Source organism: Ambystoma mexicanum, chromosome 11, assembly GCF_040938575.1.
Source record: "Ambystoma mexicanum isolate Mex_15411 chromosome 11, UKY_AmexF1_1, whole genome shotgun sequence".
Lineage (NCBI taxonomy): Eukaryota > Metazoa > Chordata > Amphibia > Caudata > Ambystomatidae > Ambystoma > Ambystoma mexicanum.
Genome location: NC_090934.1, coordinates 655,437,122 through 655,458,545, shown reverse-complemented (window position 1 = coordinate 655,458,545; position 21,424 = coordinate 655,437,122).

The window sequence follows — 21,424 nt, the reverse complement described above, 5'->3', positions numbered from 1 at the left end:
CCTGCCTTGACTCTCTACAACTGTAGCAGGCTCGCGCACCCGCGTGCACGCACCCAAGTGGACGCCAAGTGGAGCTGTTTGGCTGTTCGGGTGTGCAGCGGCTGCCCGGAGCCCACTATTAGTTGTCCTCAGTTCTCGGAGGCTACGGCTCTATGTTCAACACGGGAGGCCCTGTTATTATCATAAAGGAGATCAGTGATGGGCTGCACAAGGTATGATTGATGTGGGCATATAACTCCAGTGGATTGTGCCTGTATTGCTACACTGAGCTGTGAGCGAATCGATTGCACCTTGAGAGTTAAAGCATGCAATCTCATGTGTTTAAACCTCTGCCTAGATTGTCGGCTGTATTAGTGTATGTAGAAGCCTTATTCGTTACGTTGACGGTATTAGAGGGCGTGAGGTTCTGTGGACTATTTGCGGTCTACACTTCCGCTCACTAATTCAGTATCAGAAGATAAAATACTCTGTGCCCTCTGACCGTGAATAGCCTGTTATAGCTAGCCCTATACAGGTCATCAGTAGCACGGCGGTGAATGGCAGCTTCTATCACCTTTTTGGCACACATAGGTTTGGGAGGGCACGGGGGACGTATTAGAGTTATACCAATTTCATTGTTGAAGTGCATTGCATTTGATGTCTTTATAGTGGAGTAGCAGCCTAAACATCAGTGGTTGCTACATTAGGTGTCTGTTGTGAAATAAAGTCAGTTGCTGCTATGGCAAGACGACGAAACAGTATTGAATATGTTTATACTCAGCCTGATTCTGCAGGCCCAGCCACGAGGAGCTCCACAGTACAGGGGCCAAGATTATAAGATGATATACTGTCTGTCCCCTTGATTTTTACAACGGTAAAAAATACGTTAAGGGTGGCAATGAATATGCCTCTGCCTCCCTCCCCACCGGAGCCTAGCGATTCTCTTTTATTAGACGCTGAGTCTATGGCACACTCTTCGAGGCTCTCAATGGGAGGTAATGCGCAGGCTCTGCAGGAGGAACTTCTAGCTCTTGTATGTTTGGAACTTTACTCAAGATGGACATTTCCGTTATCCCGGAGATGTCCTTTCTGGATACTCCTCCAGACTTTTTTTCAGAAGATGTGGATCTGCAAGACCTGTCTCAACATCTACAAGATACATCTAACTTTCCACCTTCCAAGCAAGCTAGTCAGACTCCAGAAATTGGAGGGCTTCTCTCCTCAATATTACAAGAATTAAAAGTACAATCTACTGGGTTTATGGAAGTAAGAATACTTATGGAGAGACAGATCTCCCAAACTAAAATTTGTATAGAAGCATTAGATCTTCTGCCCACAAAAATTGTGATTAGAATGGTGGCCTTGGGGATGCTTTTACCTAAGGAATCGGATGGAAAACCAGAACCAAAAGTACCCCTTCCTATCCCATTGATTACTCCCGCCCCAAATTCAATTGCCCAAGAGCCACTTGCCACTAACAAAAACTTGCAGGGAAAAAGGGGGTAAGGGATCAAAAAAACAAAAATAACCAAAAAAATAAGAAAAATAGGAAGATGGGGAATGCATCTATCTTTAATTTAATGAATAAACTGCCTAAACATAACAGAGGAAAAGGATCAACTCTCTGATGCACAGTTAGAAATAATAGAGCCACTTGACGTGATCAGCAATTCTGAGGGGGGTGCATATAGCCTCCCGTCTAACTCTCTATCGGAAGAAATGACTCATAAAATGTCTTAAAATGAACATGGCCCAAAATAGTAAACAAGTAGAAAGGGGCAAATTTGCCCCGCTTATTGATCAGAGATAAAGCTATGGCCTTTTCTTAAAGCCAAATATATTTAATCAAGGGAAAGTGCCTCTTACACTGATCCCATCAGCAAGAGAGCCTCAATCAAAAGACAACCCATTGGAGCCCGCAAAATCGAATGCAAGTCAACTACCGGTGGGTGGGACTCTAAAGACAGATGACTCCTCGGGGGGTAAAGCAACTAAGAGCGATCTACCGACTGAGTTGCGAGATAAAACTCTATTGAGCAATAATGATGTGGCTCTGCTGATTCGCACAGCAGTAGAAGAGGCATTGGAGGGCAGACTCTCCCTGGAGGACCAAATCTCAAGTCGGTCTTCCAACAACTGTAATCCAGCAGCGCCTAAAGTACAGCAGGACATGGTGGGACAGCAGCCGATCCTAGTGATCCGAACCTTACCCCTCCGCCTACTCTAGAGACACTGGATAAAATCCATCCAGCGAATATGCAGCCATCTTCCAATTCCATTTTGCCCCTCCGAGAGCATCTGTGGGGGAGGCAGCGATAAGGTTTCCCAAAATCTATCTGGATACAGAACTTAAACATATTACAATTTGGGAAAACACATGCTCCCAATGAGGGTAGCTATTCAAAATAAACAACTAACAAATAATTCCCAATAGTCAGAATAGGCTAAAAACCACCTACCAAGAAGACTTTTCTGGATAGGAAATAAGGGTGGGCCTAACAGGTGAGATCACACCCTATATACATAACTACTTATGCAGGAAAGCAGAAGTACACACATCACTAAAGAACACAGGGGCAGCTGGAGGCTATATCACTGAAGGTGCAGATCTAGAGGACTAGCTGCTTCACAAGCTGTACTGCCTGGTTAAGAGAACGAAGCAGCACATTTGGTTGTAAGGGATTAGAGTGCATATCAAACATTTTAACTTTGCCAATATTTCCAATTTGTATGTTTTCTTCAACTTTTTCAAGGGCAAAGCTAAGCCACAAGGCTGAATTGTTTTGATTCAAAGACATAAACAGGTTTAAATGCATTCAGGATGATACATAAATCTGCCCATGGGCCTAAAACCTGGAACTTTGCTAATTTTCCTAAGTCTTATTTTTTCCTGTTTCAATATTCTGCAGCTGAAATAAGCCATCATGTCCGTTTTTGCAAATCATTTTTATGCTTGATATTTACACCCTTAAGGGACACCATAATGTTTTTTGTTTGGTTGCATTTCAACCATTCCTGTGCTGATTACCAGTATTGAGTTTTGGTTAAGGACATACCACCATCATGTACTGCTCCCTGCATTGCTTTGGCAAAATAAATGGATCCAACAAAGCACAGAGGACAGAAGTGAGGAATCCTTGCAGTTGGATTTAAAATGTTTTACCTGTCATTTTTTTATCCGTGACTTTCAATTGCTTTTAGGTTGTTTTAGGTAACTTCCCTAAGAAGCCTTGGGCTTTTTACAGAGTGTTACTCTTTCCATTTAATGGGTTTTTACAGGGGTTGATATTATAACCTCACTTGTCCCCTGGCTCACCAATCCTGACAGCACCAGCGAGAATACAATTTTAAGTTTTACTCACACATACTAGATTGTAGATGGCTTTAATATTTTTGAAATGTGTAAGAGAAGAGTAGGCTTCTAGGACTCTAATCAACTACTTTATTGCAAATATTGTGAACTGCATATTGTTTTAATTTACCACTTTCAATGCTCACATATTATCGCTACAAAAGAATTAACATTAACAAGCTTTGAAGACCCATTTCTTTTAAACTCTCTGTTTTTGGTATATTGGTGCCTTTGTGTTCCAGTGGCTTGCACCTCGTCAGTGCCAAGATGCCTTCGGGTGACCGTGCACTATATAAATATCCATAACATAACATAACATAACATATGTGAAAGCAAAACAAAAGAGTTACGAGTTTTAAGTGATGTCATACAAGAGCACTCATATGCCATAGAGAACACGCCTCTGTAACAATCCTGATGAAAAATCACAGATATGTGATGTCATCCGTGATGTCCACGATGATGCAATTTGTGATTTCATCTTTGATGTCCTGGGTGTTAGTCAAGCAGTGCATGGTGGGGTATTAGCCTACTTGTTCGAAAAACATTTGACCTTTTACTTTTGACCAAATTATATTGATTGTTTTCTTGGTCGAAATTTAATTAAATATATATGGGGTTGGGTAAGGGAATATGAGTGGCGTTGCGGGGGATCTCCCCCTGCATTTTCGACCAAAAAATGACCAAAAGAACTGTGGTCAAATATGAAAAGGTCTAATATTTTTGAGCAAGTAGGCCTAAATCCACGTTTGTGGGATGGGTTTTGGTTCCATAGCTTACCATAATGCTGAATTTCTTTATTTTTTTCAATTTTACCTTGCAACCATAACGTCCCTTTAACAATGTTTTTTCAGTGAATATTAAGTGTATATATGCACCATATTATATTGAATGAATTGCGTGATTACTTTTGGAAGACCTAAGTGGAGTATTGTGATTTAAAGCATGACATCAGCGTGTTATAACATAAGGTATTTCATACGAGCTGTGTAATGCAGATGATAATACAGCTTCCCTAAAATGCATATAGGAAATGGTAACAAAAATAGGCTTGTTAGCCAATTCATTTTATATGCATAACTACAATTGTACAAGATGACATAATGTACACCTTAAATCCTTAAGAAATCTTTTCGACGTCCCCGAAGAAGCATGTGGTAAGTCTCCACACTTGTTGACAGAGCAGTGCGAACCATGTGTAGGTCAAATGCAAAACATGTTAACCGTTTCATCATAATAGCATGTGAATAAGATTCTTAGTGCAATTATAATCTTTTGCCATTACCGATTAATGTAAACCTGGGACTGGCTGGAACTCAGAGAAAAGACAATTATATTAAAGCAACATTTTTATATTTACATCACCATCAATTAAAAAAACAAGAAGAAATAAATACATACTGAATAGTTAACTACAGTTATTCTATTGTTTCTACTTGCTATTATAATTCGTATTCTGAACTTCTGTCGATTTCACCTGTAGATCAGATAAAGTTTAAAAAATGATCGTCACTCAAAGGCTTAATACTGGAAAGAACATATTTCTGATTCATAGAACTCTTACTCAACTGTCCATGGTGAAACGTCATTTTCTGATATGATGATTTGAGCAGTCTGTCTTTATTGTAACATACAGTGCATTGTATAGGAAATTAAAAGGACATTTTCAGAAAGTGCTGGCAGAACATTTTAGATCTCTGGCTGTAGAATTATTTAATAATAATATAAAAAGATTTAACTATTGTATATGTTTATGTAGCACTTCTGAGTGATGCAATCATTTGTGTTCTCAAATTATCGACATCAGCAGGATGAAGGGCTGATTCACTCATGCTAGGACTTTAACTTGCAAAGTGCCGCCTGACCCCATGAGAGAGACAATTTTTCAATCTGTGATCTGTCCACAGATGTAATGTCTTTCCTTCTTAGACCCACACTGATCTTTCAGTGTTGTGAAGTAAATGTTGTGTTTTATTTTATGTATTCATGTGCTAGTGTTTGATTGTTAACTTTATTCTCTATATTGTATCTCAGTAATTCGTATGCTTTCCCACACCAAGATAAGGAATGGCTGGTTTCTACATACATCCACAATGTACATTTCAAAGGTGGAGAGTTTATATCCTTGAATGTTTTGTTTATGGCCTATGTGCTACCTATTCCAAAGTGATCTGAGGGTATTAAAAGGTTACATACACCTTTTGTAGATTCTGGAATGTCGACCGGAGCAGCAGCAACTTGAGCAGGCATCTCATGCCCACCAGTCTGGCTGACCCATTGGGCCCCTTGAAGCATACTACAATGTCTGGCAAAAAGAAGATTGAAACCCCAGACAACCCTTCCTCCAAAAAACCCAAACAGCTCCTGGAAGACTTGGATGCCAGTGGTGATGCGCCCAGCACCTCAGATGTTTTTGCCCTCCAGAAAGAAGTTGCTAGTGATGTGGTGGATGTTAAAGCTACTGTCTCTGACCTGTCTGGTAACGTCCATATCCTGGAGGGACGGGTAATGGAAGTAGAATCGAAAACATCAAATTTGGAGGGGGAGGCCTCTGGCAGTTACAGAGCCTACAAAGATCTGAAGGATGAGATGTCCAGGTTCCACCTGAGGAATACGCAGGTCGAAATACAGGACATAAATAACAACCTATGCCTTCTGGGGATACCTAAAAGGCCGGATGCCAACCGAGTTGATCTTACTTTCCACGTACTGAAAGACTGCTTGTCCGATGGTGAGCTGCAAAAAGGCGATATAGATGTAGCGTTCAGGGCTGTCAGGATGGAAACCAGCAGGCCAAGACAAATCATTATCACTTTTGTCAAGACTTCAGTCAAGGAAGCCATCATGCAGAGATCAAGGCGCATGAGATCCCTGACGTGGCATGGAATTGTCATTCAACTATATCCTGATTTCCCAAAGGACGTGGTTGCTAAAAGAAAAGCTTTTGGTGAGGCTAAGCTCCTGCCAACAGAGCGTAGAATCAATGTCTCCCTCATGAATCCCACATATTTGAAAAGGAATCTATCTGATGGTGTGAGGATTACACAGGACCCTGCACAGGCTTGTGACTGGCTTCGAGGTTGTCCCGTTTCACCTATGAGCTAAAACCTCTGGAATACTATTTAATCATCTGAGCCATTTGACCTGCTACTTTTAACATTCAGTATCACTTGTCAACATTCAGTTTACTAGTTTTTTTGTTGTTCGTTGTGGATGTGTTAATTTTTGTTTACCGCACATTCATGAATTAAAAAGGTGACCCGAAGGTGTCTAACAGCTTCTTCCTGACTCCCCTTCCCCCCGTCCCTGGGGGTTACAGAGCATGTTGTGCTGTCTGATCTAAATAGCATGTTGCGTTAATGCTGCAGCGCGTATCACTGGCGCTGAGCTGAGCCCTCCGGTAACTATGAATAATGAATATTTTGTCTGACAATTCACCTTGAATCTACACGCTTCAGTGATCCAGGGAGCATAGTCTCAAACACAGATACTAGGATGATAAAGGCAGAGAGTTCGGGAGGTTTCCACAGCAAGCCGGCACACACAGCAAGCTTGCGCTAACCAAGTGAGTTAATGAGTCCAAATATTCTTATCTGAAGTGGCCGGCGAAGCTGTCTTGCTGTTCCATTTCACTCCACTCTTCTGCAGGACTTTAATCCTAACAAACCAGGTGGCGGCCTTGCCCCAGACCCTACCCCAGTTGTCTCCTTACAATGCCTGGCTTTCTGCACACCACCCTCCCAGGCTGCTGGCTCTATGGACTGCCTCTCACCTTCCCACAATACGATGCATCTATGGGTCCTTTATTCACACTGCAATATGTAGTGCCAGAGTAAACACATGGTAATATTAAATGTCATTAAGTCCAGAAGATAACGTTTTTGTCCTACCGGTATTATAGAGATTGTGCCAGGGGTGCATCTGTGGTGGGAGGAAGTATGCCATAACCAGCCTCCATGAGACATGCTCTGGTGACTATCATGTTGAAGAAAGATAAGTCTCCTATGCGGTGTGCAAATTATAGTCCAAGTATGCTGATTGTAAGTTGTTAGCGAAAATATTGGGAAAAAGAGTGGAGACTTTTGTGCCTTTTCTAGTACACGAGAATCAAGTTGGATTTGAAACAGGAAGGTGTGTGGTGGATAACATGCAGGAGCTATTTTTACCATTGATGAAGGAAGGAAGATAGTAGCTCCTGTGGCGGCAATCTTACTCGATGCAGAGAAGGCCTTCAATAGGATTGAATGGGCATACCTATTCAAAAGCCTGAAGGTGATGGGATTTGGACCGAATTTTCTGGGTCTAGTGGGGCTACTGTATGTGAGCCTCACTTCCAGTGTGCTCACTAATGGGCTTGTCTCAGAGTCATTTCAACTGAAAAGGGGGATGAGGCAAGGATGCCCATTTTCTCCTTTGTTGTTTATTCTAGCAATGAACACGTTGGCTATAACGCTAAGGGCCAATTAAAGCATTAATGCACTTGGAAGTGTGGAGTGTTCTGGCAAACTCTGGCTTTATGCAGATGATCTGCTGGTGGTTGTATATGACCCTTAGTCGAGTATGTCCTATGTGATGGGTGACATCTGGGTCTTCTCTGAAGTCTCTGGATACAAGGTGAATTGGAGTAAGTCGGAGGTACATGCATGCGTCCTATGTTTGATAACATGGATTTTACGTGGTGTCCTGAAAGGATAAAGTAGTTAGGGGTTTGGATTGGCACTGAGGTGAAGTCATTGTCAAACATCAACTTTGATTTTCTATTAACGAATCTCAGAACTGATATGGACCGATGGTCGCTTCTAAAGCTTTTACTGTGGGGCAAGGAACCAAGGGTCAACTATGTCTTATCCATGCTTCAACAGAAACCCCCAAAACGTAAATTCATGGAGCTTGATGCACTAACGCAGACATTTCTCTGGGATGGCAAGCATCCTAGGCTTGCTCTGTGGAAGATGCAACTCCCATTGAAGCAGGGTGGTATGAATTTGCCTAATTTATTTGAGTTTCATTTCGCATTCACAATGATGCATTTGTGTCGTATGGTGGAGGCTGCACCTGAGCAGTGGACTGAATTAGAATCCACTGTGTGTTTCAACTGGAACCCAGGCCTTGTTATCAAGAACCACAAAGTTCTCTTGGGCCTTACGTCATCTTAATGTCTTCTTGCGTGAGTGCTGGTGCTTCTTATCAAGACGTCTGAATAGTGATCCATTCCTTTTCCCTGAAGCATCCATTTGGCTTAATCAATCATTAACCAAACAAGGAAAATTCTTATTGTGGCCGTCCTGGTATCTGGGTGGAATTCAGTACATCAAAGACCTATTTGAAAATGGAACTTGGATTCCCTTTACACGCTTAAACAGGGAGTTCGGTTTAATAGACTGCAGTTATGCTGAATACAGAAAACTGAGAGGTCTAATATCTGCTAAAATTGAGCTTGGAGCTCAGATTACAGTGCAGAGTGCTGTCCGGTCAATGCTGGAACTTTGTGCCCGAGTAACCGACCCGGCTGCCACCTTCTACAATGTCATTGTATCCAATCGTAAATGGGGTCTCTGAATTTGCTAATGTCTGGGCTGGTGAACTGGGTGAGGAGATTAGCCCTGGTTGCAGGCACAGGTGCTGTTACAATGTCCGATTGACAAGCATGGATTGGGGCCTTAGGGCCTCACAGACTAAACTACTTTTTAGGGCTTACTGGTCACCAGAGCGAATGTTTAAGAGACACCTTTCAGAGAATGACAAATGCAATCATTCAAGGGTACTTTGAGCCACTTACTTAGGTTTTGCATGAAAACAATAGACTTCTGGGAAGGGGTATGTGAGAGGATCGGCCTAGTGTTGGAGTGTTGAAATTACTAGGAAAGCTTCCATTTTGGTTTTTGGGGATGTCACTCAACTAAAAGATCTGTCATTTTCTAAGAAGGTTTGGGTCCCAAGAAGCTGCATGCTTGCTAAAAAAATTATCCTGCGTGCGTGGACATCGACCAACTGCTTCACCATTGATTATTGGATGGAGGAGCTGCTAACCATGTCAACGTATGAGAGGACATTTTTTAAATGTAAAGGAGAACATGATCAATTTGATGATCTTTGGGGTCAGTTCCTCAGTACCTATGTCTAACTGGTGTGCTATTTAAATGCTTCTTGAAATGTTTCACAAATATTTTTTTGGTTGCATTGCTGGTTTTACAATAATATTCTGTTGTGTGGGTACCATACATTACACTCGGGCAACATGTTATATGGGGATTCCTTAATTTATTTACCTTATGTTTTTATATTTTTATTTTTGTATTTATCTATTTTTTCATTTATTTTTCTCTATCTTTAAGTTTGATCCTGCAAATATACTACTCACTATGTTTGCACTGTTCTACTGCTGATTCACATTGTTTGTATTAGTTGTGTTCCTTTATTACTTTAACCTGTTGGTGTTACAATAAAATAAAAATTCTAACCTCGACAGGATAGTGTTCTAAAGAATTGTAGCTAAATATATGACCTTATTGAATTGTCAAACCAAACAATGGTGAATCCTCTTTCTCACAGAATAGTTCTTTTGTATTTAGATTTAAAATCTAAGAATCGCTGTCCACTTTCCACAAAAATGGTGTTAAAGTGCTCTGATGGTCATACAGATTTATGACAAAGATAATAGTGTATGCATATGCCCTTACACCTCACACTGGAATGAGCAATGTTTAATGTGCTATTTGAGTCTGAAATGTGTATTCATGTACCAGGTCAAAAACATAGTAGATCTGCCTTGTACCTAATTTACAGGAAAGGTATTGGGATTAAGCATCATTAACAGAAGTACAAACTGTACAATAAATCTACCATGGATGCGAAGCAATGGTCAACTCCATGTAATGATAGTGTAATCATCATAAAAGGCTTTCCACCTCAATCAATGGCCTTTCTTCTGCCCAGGAAAATAACAGACTGTCCTTGACCTGCTTGACCTGCTTAGCCACACCCAGGTTGCCAACTATGTACCTAGAAGTAGAGAAACAATTCTACATTTACAAAACCAGTTGACTTGCCCTATGTTGTTTTGAGGAATGGGTTCAAGTGTGTTAGCTAGAATGTTCTAAAAGTACTAGAATCTGTTAATTATTAATTTAATTGATGACGATTGAATATTTTCTCAATGGGAAAATGGACAAGACTTTCAGATAGAGGTCTGTTTCATTTCTAGTACATATACATGCTCATACATTGTCAATACTGTGGGGAAAATACAAATAGAAGAGCGAGAAAAATGCCATCGATAAGAACATCTGGACCAGGTGCTTCCCACACTTCAATGATGGTCTGGCACACATGGCCTCCAATAAGGCTAAAGGGTTTTTGAATGATCTAAATGTGATAGCATTTGGAAGGTTTTAAAGTTCATATTAAAGTTCGTATTTTAGACTCAAATTATTAGGAAGGGTGAAAATGCAGATTTCAGTTTCAGCTCTGCCAGTAGTTTAATACAGTACATCTTGGGAAATGTAGTTTTTGGGTGCCTGATATCCAGCACCATAGCCCCCAGTACTCTACTGGCACAGTTGATGTTTGCCTGATAGCTCAGCCTTGGATCCTTATAGCTGCCTTGAATGAGCCAGGCATGAAAGGTAGTAAGAGAAGAAAGATATGAGCAATTACTATGAAATATGTCCTGCCTGCTTCAAAGGGCGATCAGGGAATCATACATTGTTGTTTTCAATTAATACATTTTTCTTAGCACAATTCATTGTCTACAGGTAGTTATCTCCAGCATAAAATGTCCGCAAAGATGACTGTAATTAACAATTGGGCAATGACGGCACTTGCCTAAAATCAACAAAGGAATATGTCTATTTGGGCTTTCCAATCTGCGTTACACCGACTATCTCTTATTTTGGTGAGGCTATTGTCCCAAAAATCTGCAGAAAATAGACTGTCATCAAACATTACATAGCTAAGAAAGGGGGGTATAATATTGCAGCCGTGCTGAAGATTTACAAAGTCAGCATTGCTCCAAGTATACTATGCAGCCTATATGTGCTTGACCATAAATATGTTTAATGACTGAGGAACATAGAGGGTAAAATACTGTCCCGATAGAAGCCTTGAGACTGGAGTATGTTCATAACACGCTATGGTTAGTCCAAAAAATGTTGCTCTATAGGAAGATACTTTCAACTGCAGAAACTGTAAATCAATGATTGACCTTGATTGGCAAGGGCTATGCGTGGTATATTAAAACATATTCCTATTAGACCTGCACTCCTCTACATTGAAACTTCTTGTGGATTTGGACTTTTCTATGTTATGTTATGTTAAGGAATATTTATACCACACACTATCACCACTGCAGTGTGGTGATAGTGTGTGGTATAAATATGACTGTGGTTGGCAATCCTTGTAGCATGGACACTCACCTGATTATATACTAAATCCAAATTAATCCAGTATTTATATATTTTTTGTGGTTTGTGCATCAAAGTAGCAGTCCCCTATCCCTCAGGTCTTTGAGGGTAAATGTATTCTTACTTTACTTCACTCTGGTTTGCTTGCAACATAACCACAAACCATTCCAAACATGGCTGAATATCTCAAATCTAGTAATGAAGATGTAGTAGCACTGTTTGCACCTAGAGGTCATGCATTGAATGCCTTTAGGCAGGATTATACCATCCCTGATAGAAATTAAACAAGGATCTGAACAGCTTATTGAGATCTCTCATCCACAAGAAATAGAATAGAATTACAATTGTTAATCAAAAGTGACTGTATACTTGGAAAGAATTGAATACTTGTCCATGCGCAGTGGATAAACCAAGACCTTTTTTGATGTTATATTGTGTGTTGGCCTCATGAGGGGACCCTGGGTCTGGATTGGCAATCCTTGCAGCAAGGACGCTCACCTGATTAGATACTAAATCTGAATTAATCCAGCATTTATATATTTTTTGTGGTTTGCACATCAGAGTAGCAGTCCCCTATAGCTCAGGTCTTTGAAGGTAAACTTATTCTTAGTATTAGGGCAGAGTTTGTGTCAGAGTCTGAGTTTGTCTTTAGGTCATACCAGATAGATTGGAGCCCAGTTTCTGTTCCTCTCGTGGGTCTAAATCCGACTTGGGCCTGGTCCAGCAATTGGTATTTTTCTACATGTTCTTGTGTTATGTTGTAGACGTATGTTTCTAGTCATTTTGCTTGGTAGGGGATGTTTGAGATAGGTCTGTAATTGGAAAAGTCTTCCACGTGGCCTCTCATGTTCTTGAGGAGTGGTTTGATGTGCAACAATTTGAATGATTGCTGTACTTTCCCTGTTGCGAGTGACATGTTAAAAAGTTTTCTGTAGTATTCCAGTAGTGCGCCCTGTATGAGGATGGATTTGTAAATGTGTGGTGGCAGGGGATCCATGGGGGAGCCTGCTTTTTTGCTATGTCTTACCTGCTTGACAAATGTCTCTACTAAAATTTGTGGAACAATTTGGAGTAATGCTGTGGTTCCTCGTTTGGTGGGGTTGGTTGTGTGTTTGGGTTGGCTGGCCTGCTTTTTATAATTTGATGGATATCGCTGATTTTTTTTATACGGTCCGCTAGGTCATCGCATAGTTTCTATGAAGGTACCGGAGTGTTTTTGCATCCTGTTGCGTTCCTCATTTCGTTTATGATGTTGAACAGTTCTTTTTGGGTGTTGGCGGCTTTGGTGATTCTGCTGTCATAGTGTTTCTTTTTGGCCTTTTGAATTTCTTTTTTGTCAGACCAGATTTGTCGTTGGAATTGGGATCTCTTTGCTTGGTTGCACTCATTCCTCCATTCTAGTTCGAGAATCCATGTTAAATGCTCCAGACTTAGAAATCAGGGTCAAGAGGAAATCGCAGGTTTGGCATAGGGCTTTAAATATTTAGCATTTATCAAATAAGAAAAGATACCGAGAATATGCCTGCCAAGGATTTACTCTCAATGTACCTCGCTCCTGTTTGACAAAATTCTGCTCATTGGAACTCAAACGCTTTATTGTATACCCAAGATTAAATATCCTCCAAACGGGAGAATATAAGGGTGCCATTGGTGGTATCTATTAGAAAATCGCCTCTGCTGCTTCTGGAGTAAAGATGTTGAGACAAGTTGACATGTTTTAACTCTCTGTCCCTTCCTCAATGGCTGTTTGGTATACAGCATTTGGCACATATCTGTTTAGATCAATTCTGGAGCATATTGGTTGCCGATGAATCAGTGGTTATGACCTCAGCAACTCACTCAATTTGAAAAAAAATGCAATCTATTTGAGGGTTGGGCATGACATTTTCTGTACATTTATTTCTCTGAGAGACTGTTATAGACCTTGCCTAGCACAATGTGTGAGGATGAAATTTGATATGCATTGCTGGGTTTCTAACTGGATTTCGAACATTTTAGATGTATTTTATTGCTATCTATTAATTATTTTTCATTGTTTTTTTTCTTCCTTTTCTGTATTTAGGATTGCTTAAGGCTTGTAAAATAGCCAAATGCAATTCAATTGTATAAACAATAAATACAAATAAGATTCATTTACATTGTGAATCAATGCGTGCCTTGACTAGGTTAGGTATCACTTTTTTTTTATTCTGTTGGTACGCTCGTTACACACAAACACACACAGCCACACATATACAAACACAGTCATATATGTACAAACACACTGACTAATACACACACACACACACACACTTTCTTACACACCACACGCACACACTTAAAAGTCCAGTACACAGTAAGAAAAAGAGGAACGTTTTTAAAATATGTTTGGAATTTCACGTTAGCACAGTCAACCACTTCTGAATTGTAAAGCGCTACCAAAATGTTGTTCGTTCCAAACGAGTTGTTGAACCTCTAACTCAAATTAATTATCTCTTAGTACAGATGGAGAAGAGAGCTAGATTTATTTACAAAAATAAGCCAGATCCCAGGAAATGACAGAAAGGTCTGCTAATCTTACTACCATCTGAAAGGTTCCCAAAAGGTTTTAATCATATATTACGCACCCTTCAGCTATAATTAAAGTATGATTCATAGAAAAGTAAATTAGCTTATCTGCAATAAGGTACCAGTGAAGTACGCAGATGATCACCCATTTCATCATTTATTAATATAAAAGTATTTTTAAAGCATAATGTTCTAGTTTTCATTTAACTTTTAAAGGTGCATGTGAGTTGTTGTGTGTGTGTAATGGCATCCCAAGGTATTAAAGAAATGACATTGTCTACACAATCGTTTTCTACTCCTTAAATGGCTCCTAACTGAAAATGAAAGGCCTTCTGCAAACCGATTAATGTAGAATACGGTTAGCAGGAGTTTCAGCAAAGTGTAACCAAGATGCCTGAGGGAATATACGGGCTAGTGTCATTGCTATGCTCTTGTTCATGCAGCAGTTAAATTGGGTAAGCTTGGCCGAAATGGTGTTATCCAAGTGTTAAATATTTGCCACTTGCGCATTGCTTCTCTAAGTGACTAGGTATTCTATGTAGGTCCGGGTGCCGTTTTCCTTTGCCTACTAATAACGCAGTGGTACATAGGCCAAGGGCTACTGGACCTTTTTGTGCTAACGCCCACTGATTCACAGAAGAGATGACCCATAATGGGAGCGAAGAGGTCATTTTGCCTGGCTAGAAACCATGACCACCGGCCACTATGTGTGACTTGGGATGTGACATTGCCATGCACAGTGCACGTTGACACATGCCATAACCAGAGGTTTGTTGATGCCCAATTGGGGCAAGTTGAAAGTCAGCCTGGCTTGGCCAGTGGGCAATTCAGATGGCTTGCAGGATAAAAGTGACCACTCTCCATGACAGTAAGCCAATGCAATTAGCCTACAAACCTTCAATGGGGGCAAAGTGTTCACTAGTCCTAGCAGCACATTAGACCAAGTCGCCACTGCGGTTGGCTAATTAGGGCTTGGGCTATGGCCATAGACAATTCCCTTGGTTAAGTTGTGAATGGTTATGGCCACAGGACTAAGGCCACATAGCCAATGACATTGAAGGTTCCCACTCATACACGTGTCCTCATAAAAATGCTAAAATACAGATAACACACCCGTCAGGGATTGAGATCAAGAGATGAGTTGCAAGGATGACAACGTTTATATAATAAAAAATGCCAGCAAAGAACTCTGCTGCCCGAGAGCGCTGTGCCAAAAGATACACAGGCAGCACATTAAAAAGGCATGCAGCGTCATAAGTGACATCATGTATAGGTAACACATCAGCATATTTAATTGGCTGGAGACATATACTAAACCCAGCTCCATATGGGATACCTGTGCTCCATTGGTTGCTGCTTCTCAGTTGATCATGGTGCACGTGGTCAGCTGGCCTCATTGTAGCGGTGAAGGTCAGGGCAGAGAGGCGTCACAGTGCTAACTATCTAAGCTAAACAACAAGAACTAACAACTCACAAATAATGGTTGATACTTGATCATCGCATGAACGGGGGTGCTTAGGAAAGAGGGAACAATATATAGGCATTCCGACCTACACATTCAGGGCTACTTTGATAGTGCAGTTCCATCTCTCAGGTGCCCACCACAGGGGCTTGATCTACAATCTGCCTTTCCTGGTGCTTCATGAAATGAGCAGACGTGTGTTGCTTTTAGGGAGAATATACTGCTGCACGGGATTAAGTCTATGGTGGGTGTCCTGGAATGGTCAGTGCAAGGGGACCAGATGTGTATCAACATGAAAGAGAGAGGAGGGTTGGAACTGGATGGCCCTGGCCAGGTGGGGTGGGAGTTGAGAGGGCATTGGCAGTTTAGTGGAGATAAATGGGCACTTGGGCTGGGCCCTGCTTCGGTCTCACGCTCTGCAGAGAGCACATTCTGTAGAAACAATACTAAACAATTGCAACAATAAATGGCTGGATTTCCGTGAGAACAAGGCTTGTGCGGAGCTGGTAGGGGGTGGCGATGTATTGGGCTCTCTCTGCAAGGTGCTGGGGATGGGAGAGCGAGTTTCACTCAGGGATGATTTTTCGTGCCTAGTAAATAGATGGCGTCTGGTTTAATACAAAATGGTGTCTGATCTAGGGGGTGTGAGCTATGGTTTTCATCTAAGTCTCTAAGTGGTATGATATTGGGGGTGGGTGTCTCTCACCCATTGGCCTACATGTGATCTATTCACCGCAGGAAAGGTGAGGGGATTGGGATGGGACAATTTCTTTCCCAACATCTCCCATGCACTTGCGCGTTCTCAATGTCACTGGGCCTAGTAACATTGCTGTTTTGTTCTCCCCTGTTCCCCTCCCTTGCCTTGTCGCGCTCTGAAACACTTGTGTACGAGCACGATAGAAATAAAATATCAATATCAATATCAACATGAAGACCCAAAGTTAGGATCATGTAGCTAATGGTCACAGGTTTTGGCAATTTGCTCAAAGGCCTGCAATGGGGGCATAGTAACCCTGGAACAGGCATTGCAGGGACATTGGGCACACCTAGTAGAACTGGGCCAGGGAGGTAGAAGGCCACTGGGCCTGGGGACAGGTTAAGTCATTTGAGCACATTGGATTTCTCAAAAGTGTCAGGACATGTCCCAAGGGAACATACATGCCCGCCCAAGTCAAAGTGGCACCATTGGGCATGGCCACAATGTAATTCCCAGTGGGCATATGTTTGATTCTGAAATGAAGGGCGTATGACCAGTTGCCATAACCCAGGTAAAGCGCCCAATGAGAATGCTCACATGCCCTGCTCTGCTTTTACCCCACAAATAAAAGTGTATATCATTTAAAAAATAACATTTAGCGAAAAAAACATTTGTTAATAGAATGTTATAATTAATTAACTCGTCCCATAACAAACATGGGTTAATGGAAGGTTAGGGTAGCAGCACAAAACAGTATAATCCCACAAATTCACCAGTAACTCTACCCAGTGTCTTAAGTGGCACTGAAAAATTTGCCAGGGCTCATCAAGGGGGTGTGGCATTACAGGAGGGGGTCGCCTTCTGGCCCGTTAGGCCACGCCCCCTTGCCGAGCCCCAGCTCAATGAGCTACAGGGACCCCTCTACGGGAAGCCTTTTGTAGAGATCAGGACCATCTTCCCCCTTGGGAGAGGGTGCTGATCTCTGCATTTATTTTGTAAAGGCGTGCCTGGCAAGGGACAGCCCCTCCCTTTGGGAGCTACAGGATTTTGAAAATAAGGCCTCTTCTTCCAGCAGCCTCAACTTTCTCTCCAAAATGGTGGAGCTGGCCCACGGGCATCTCTTGCTTGAAAGCATGCCTCAGAGGTGTGGTGCCACTATGATGGATGAAAGGCATTTTTTTCTGAAGCCTGAAGCTCTCGCACATGAGCGAGAGCTTCAGGCTTTAGAAATTAAAGCCTTGTCCTGTAGCTGGCGTGGCTGGCAGGGGAGATTAGGGAGCCCGGGCAGGGCCCTGCCTCAGAACAATATTTCTACTCTACCACCACCATCCTAACACCACCATAATACAGGTACCATCCTGCAATCCTTAGGATGCCATAAATATCAACACAATTGACATGTACAAAACCAAGGTTCCCACAGGGCATAAAGAACAATAATAGCCAAGGAAAAACGTTTAAACACCACACTGCCCACAGCCATTTTTTTATTTAGTTTGCCACAAACGCAAACAAATTCCACATAAACTGTGGAGTTTATTGTAAAGACATTTTTTTCCTAGTCCTAAAACGAGAGATCTCTTGAGCTGTGCAAGGCAGAGTGATAGCTCGGTTAGCATTGTGGTAGCTAAGTTATGGTGGCATTAGAAATCTTAGGAACTCTAAAAACCTTAACTAGTGAATTTGTCGTGTTTTGTTGTTTTGAGATACAACCATATTAGCCCCTTAAAAACGTGTGTTCACCGACACACACGTACGCACACCTAGTATATGCGCATATGCATAATGGCTTCAATCTTTTCACATTGGCACTGCAGAATAAGGTTTGCGATATGTAAAATCTTTATTCGGATATTTTTGAGTTTGATGGAAAAGGCCCTATATTCATTCTGCAAGGATATTTTTGTTCTTCTTTACAGAAGCATCAAAGCTAAATATATCAATAAGACATAATCAAGGTTTCTGACCACCCGGCTAACATTTCATTATTCACTGCATTGTAACAGAAAAGCAGACCTATACATACGGACATAGGTACAATGGAAACTCACAAAAGATCTTTCAGTCATTGGCTTTATAAAAGGCCCAGATGTAATGACAGATATGAGGTCAAGTCGTAATCAGGTTTTAAGATATTACTGTATTCCATGCTGGATACAGAATGGATTTAGCTCTTTTTCAATTATTATTTAACAGCTGTATCAGAACAGCTATTTTTATAAATAGTCTTCTCGAGGATCAATAGGCAAGTTAAATGGAAAGTCTGTGTGTGATTAACTGCAGGAGGCATCCAGCGCGAACACTATAGGAGAACGACAAGGTAGGTCAGTCTCATTCAATATGACAACCTGAGGTTTTTAGAAAAATTGCTGTGCTTTGGTAGTGCACAAAATAGGTTTTTGTCAATTTAGCAAGAACTGAGAAATAGATTTCATTCAAGAGAATTGATGTCTATTTATCATTTACTAACCTTTTGATCTTTAGCAATATATATAGACACATTCATATTCAGGGAAACAACTTTGTTAAAGGGACTTTATGGTTAAGTTGCACTAATACAAACCTATGCGGAAGCTGCCCTATAGCTACGGTTAAGTTGCTCAACTCATGGAAAGAGCAGATTTTGGGGGCCTTGTAGCTTTGCCTCCACCCCAGGACGAATCCTCACCAAACTTTTTAAAAAAAAGTGTATGGCACTCTCAGAATTATATTACACAGCCACGTTAGTGGCTGTGTAGTTATGGTTAAGTTGCTAATCCCATAGGAACAGTACTTTTTGGGCGGCTTATAACTTCGCTCCCCCTGGACGAATCCTCACCAAACTTTGCAAAAAAAAGGCATATGGCCCACTCTGAATTTTTCTGCAAATTTTAGTGAGGTTTGGTTCAGAGGGGGCAAAGTTGTAGGGGGGTCCCAACATTTTTTTCCCCTACACATAATGGGAAAAAGATTTGCGAACGCCTACAGCTCAAACCGCTGGACCAATTTCCACCAAATTAACGACAGGAGCGGCGGCTTAGTCCCAAAAGTGTGTTTTTGTTAATTTGGTGTAAATTCGTCCAGTAGTTTTTTTTATAAATGGGCAAAACGTGAAGCAAAAAAATGAGTGATATCTATGTCCGCTCTGTGGACATAGATATCACTAACATTTCCCTGTTTGCTCTGCGGACAGGACACTGATTGGCTAGTTGGCTTGCATCATGTCCGCGCACAGGCAATGTGTTCTCTGATTGGCTTGGGTGAGGCGTGAGGTGTGTGACATTGTTTTCGATGCACCCGCCATCTTGGATCCGCCAACAGCATAGCAGCGAATAGAGCCAAAATGCAATTTTAGGGAGTGTGTTGGTGTGCAGAAGTGCTTGAGGAGGGTTGGGTAGTAAGAGATGGGTCAAATACTGTATTTGTTAAGTGGCAGGTGCCCCTGATCTGTTCGCCATGTCCGCAGTCATAGTGGTTGTCCGCGGATATAATCAATGCACTACTGGCAATTTTACTTTAGTATGATGTTGGTTTTGGGTTGTTAGTAGAGGATTGATTGTAATTAATATCCCCTATAAGCAGCCCACATACCACAGTCAAAATGTTTGGTATTATATGTGTGTTATGGAACACACACACATGGTTTGGTACTTCAGCGGAGGTACTTTTAAACTTTAGTATTTTTTTTGTATGTGTTTAACAGAAGGTTGCTATTTGTACAATAGTTGGTAGTTTGTGGTAAAGCTAATGCATTTTGTAAGTGGCTTTCACTTCCAAAATATTTTCTCTGGATATGCTCTTTTCCTTCAAGTAGTTGTCTGACTGTACTGTGTAGAAGATTGTTATTTAAATTGACTAGTGCTAAAGCTGGACTTTTAGCATAGTAGAGTTTATGGACCAGATTTTTATAGTTGCATAATGTGTTGATATAATTTTGATATGATGGAAGGTGATTTTGCAAACAGGTCCAGAAATGCAGGCTAATGAATGTGCTTGTAGTCCTATGTATTTGCGCACTGGACAGGCATCCCTATTCTGTAGTAGTTTCATTTTGATTTTGTCTTTGCTTTTTACATTGAGGAATTTGCGTAAAGATTTGAAAGATTTTTTTGGCAATGTTCCATATTGATGTGCACGGCCATTTGTAGACTGGACGTTTTGGTTTATTAGAATGGAGAGGTGATACTGAGTTTTTTGGGGATATTTTTGTGAGCAGAGTTTCTTGTTCCATAATGGTGTTGTTACGTTTTTCACACTCTTGTCCACTGCTATGTATGGCAATTGGGGTTGTTTGCTTTTGTTTATATGCTTCTTCATGATGGTTCTGTGGTTGTCGTGTGACTCCATCCACCTCCACATATGTTTAAGGAGTCATTTTTGTTGATATTCAGTTTATTGAGAAGTGTTTTTTGTAATTTAGTAGTTAGTTTTGTTAGTGGTTTCATTCTGTTTAAAATAAAATAAACAACTTCCTTTTCAGAAGGATTGCACTGTTTATGAGATCTTTTAGGATTACTTTTCTATGGTAGGTTTTAAGGGTTGTCCATGATCTCTCTCCTGTATTTATAAGGTTCTGAAGGAGTCTGTGGCAGAACATTTTTAGTAAAATATTTCTTTTGGTATCATTAGTTGCTACTATATCAAGATTTATACGGTCCGTTTTAGTAGTAGTGTTAAGTGAAGTCTTGTTAATCACTTTTTGTTTCGTTTTACATTTTGATAGAGGAGGGAAAGTTTCTGTAGTGGAAGCTTGTTTTGTTTCCGTAATGACTGTATTAGCTGTTTTGTTTGAACTTTTTGTACAAAATCTGGTAGAGATGGATGATTATTTTGGACACTTTTATTTTGATATGCTCTACTTCGGCATTGATTTCTACAGAGTTGCTTTTTGGTAGGTATTCTTTGGGGTTTGTTGGCTCAAAAAAGAAAGTGTGGGTTGGGTTGTTGAGCAGTGTATGTGTGCTTTGTGCATGAGTGTCTGAGTATGATGGTAAGGATGATTGTGG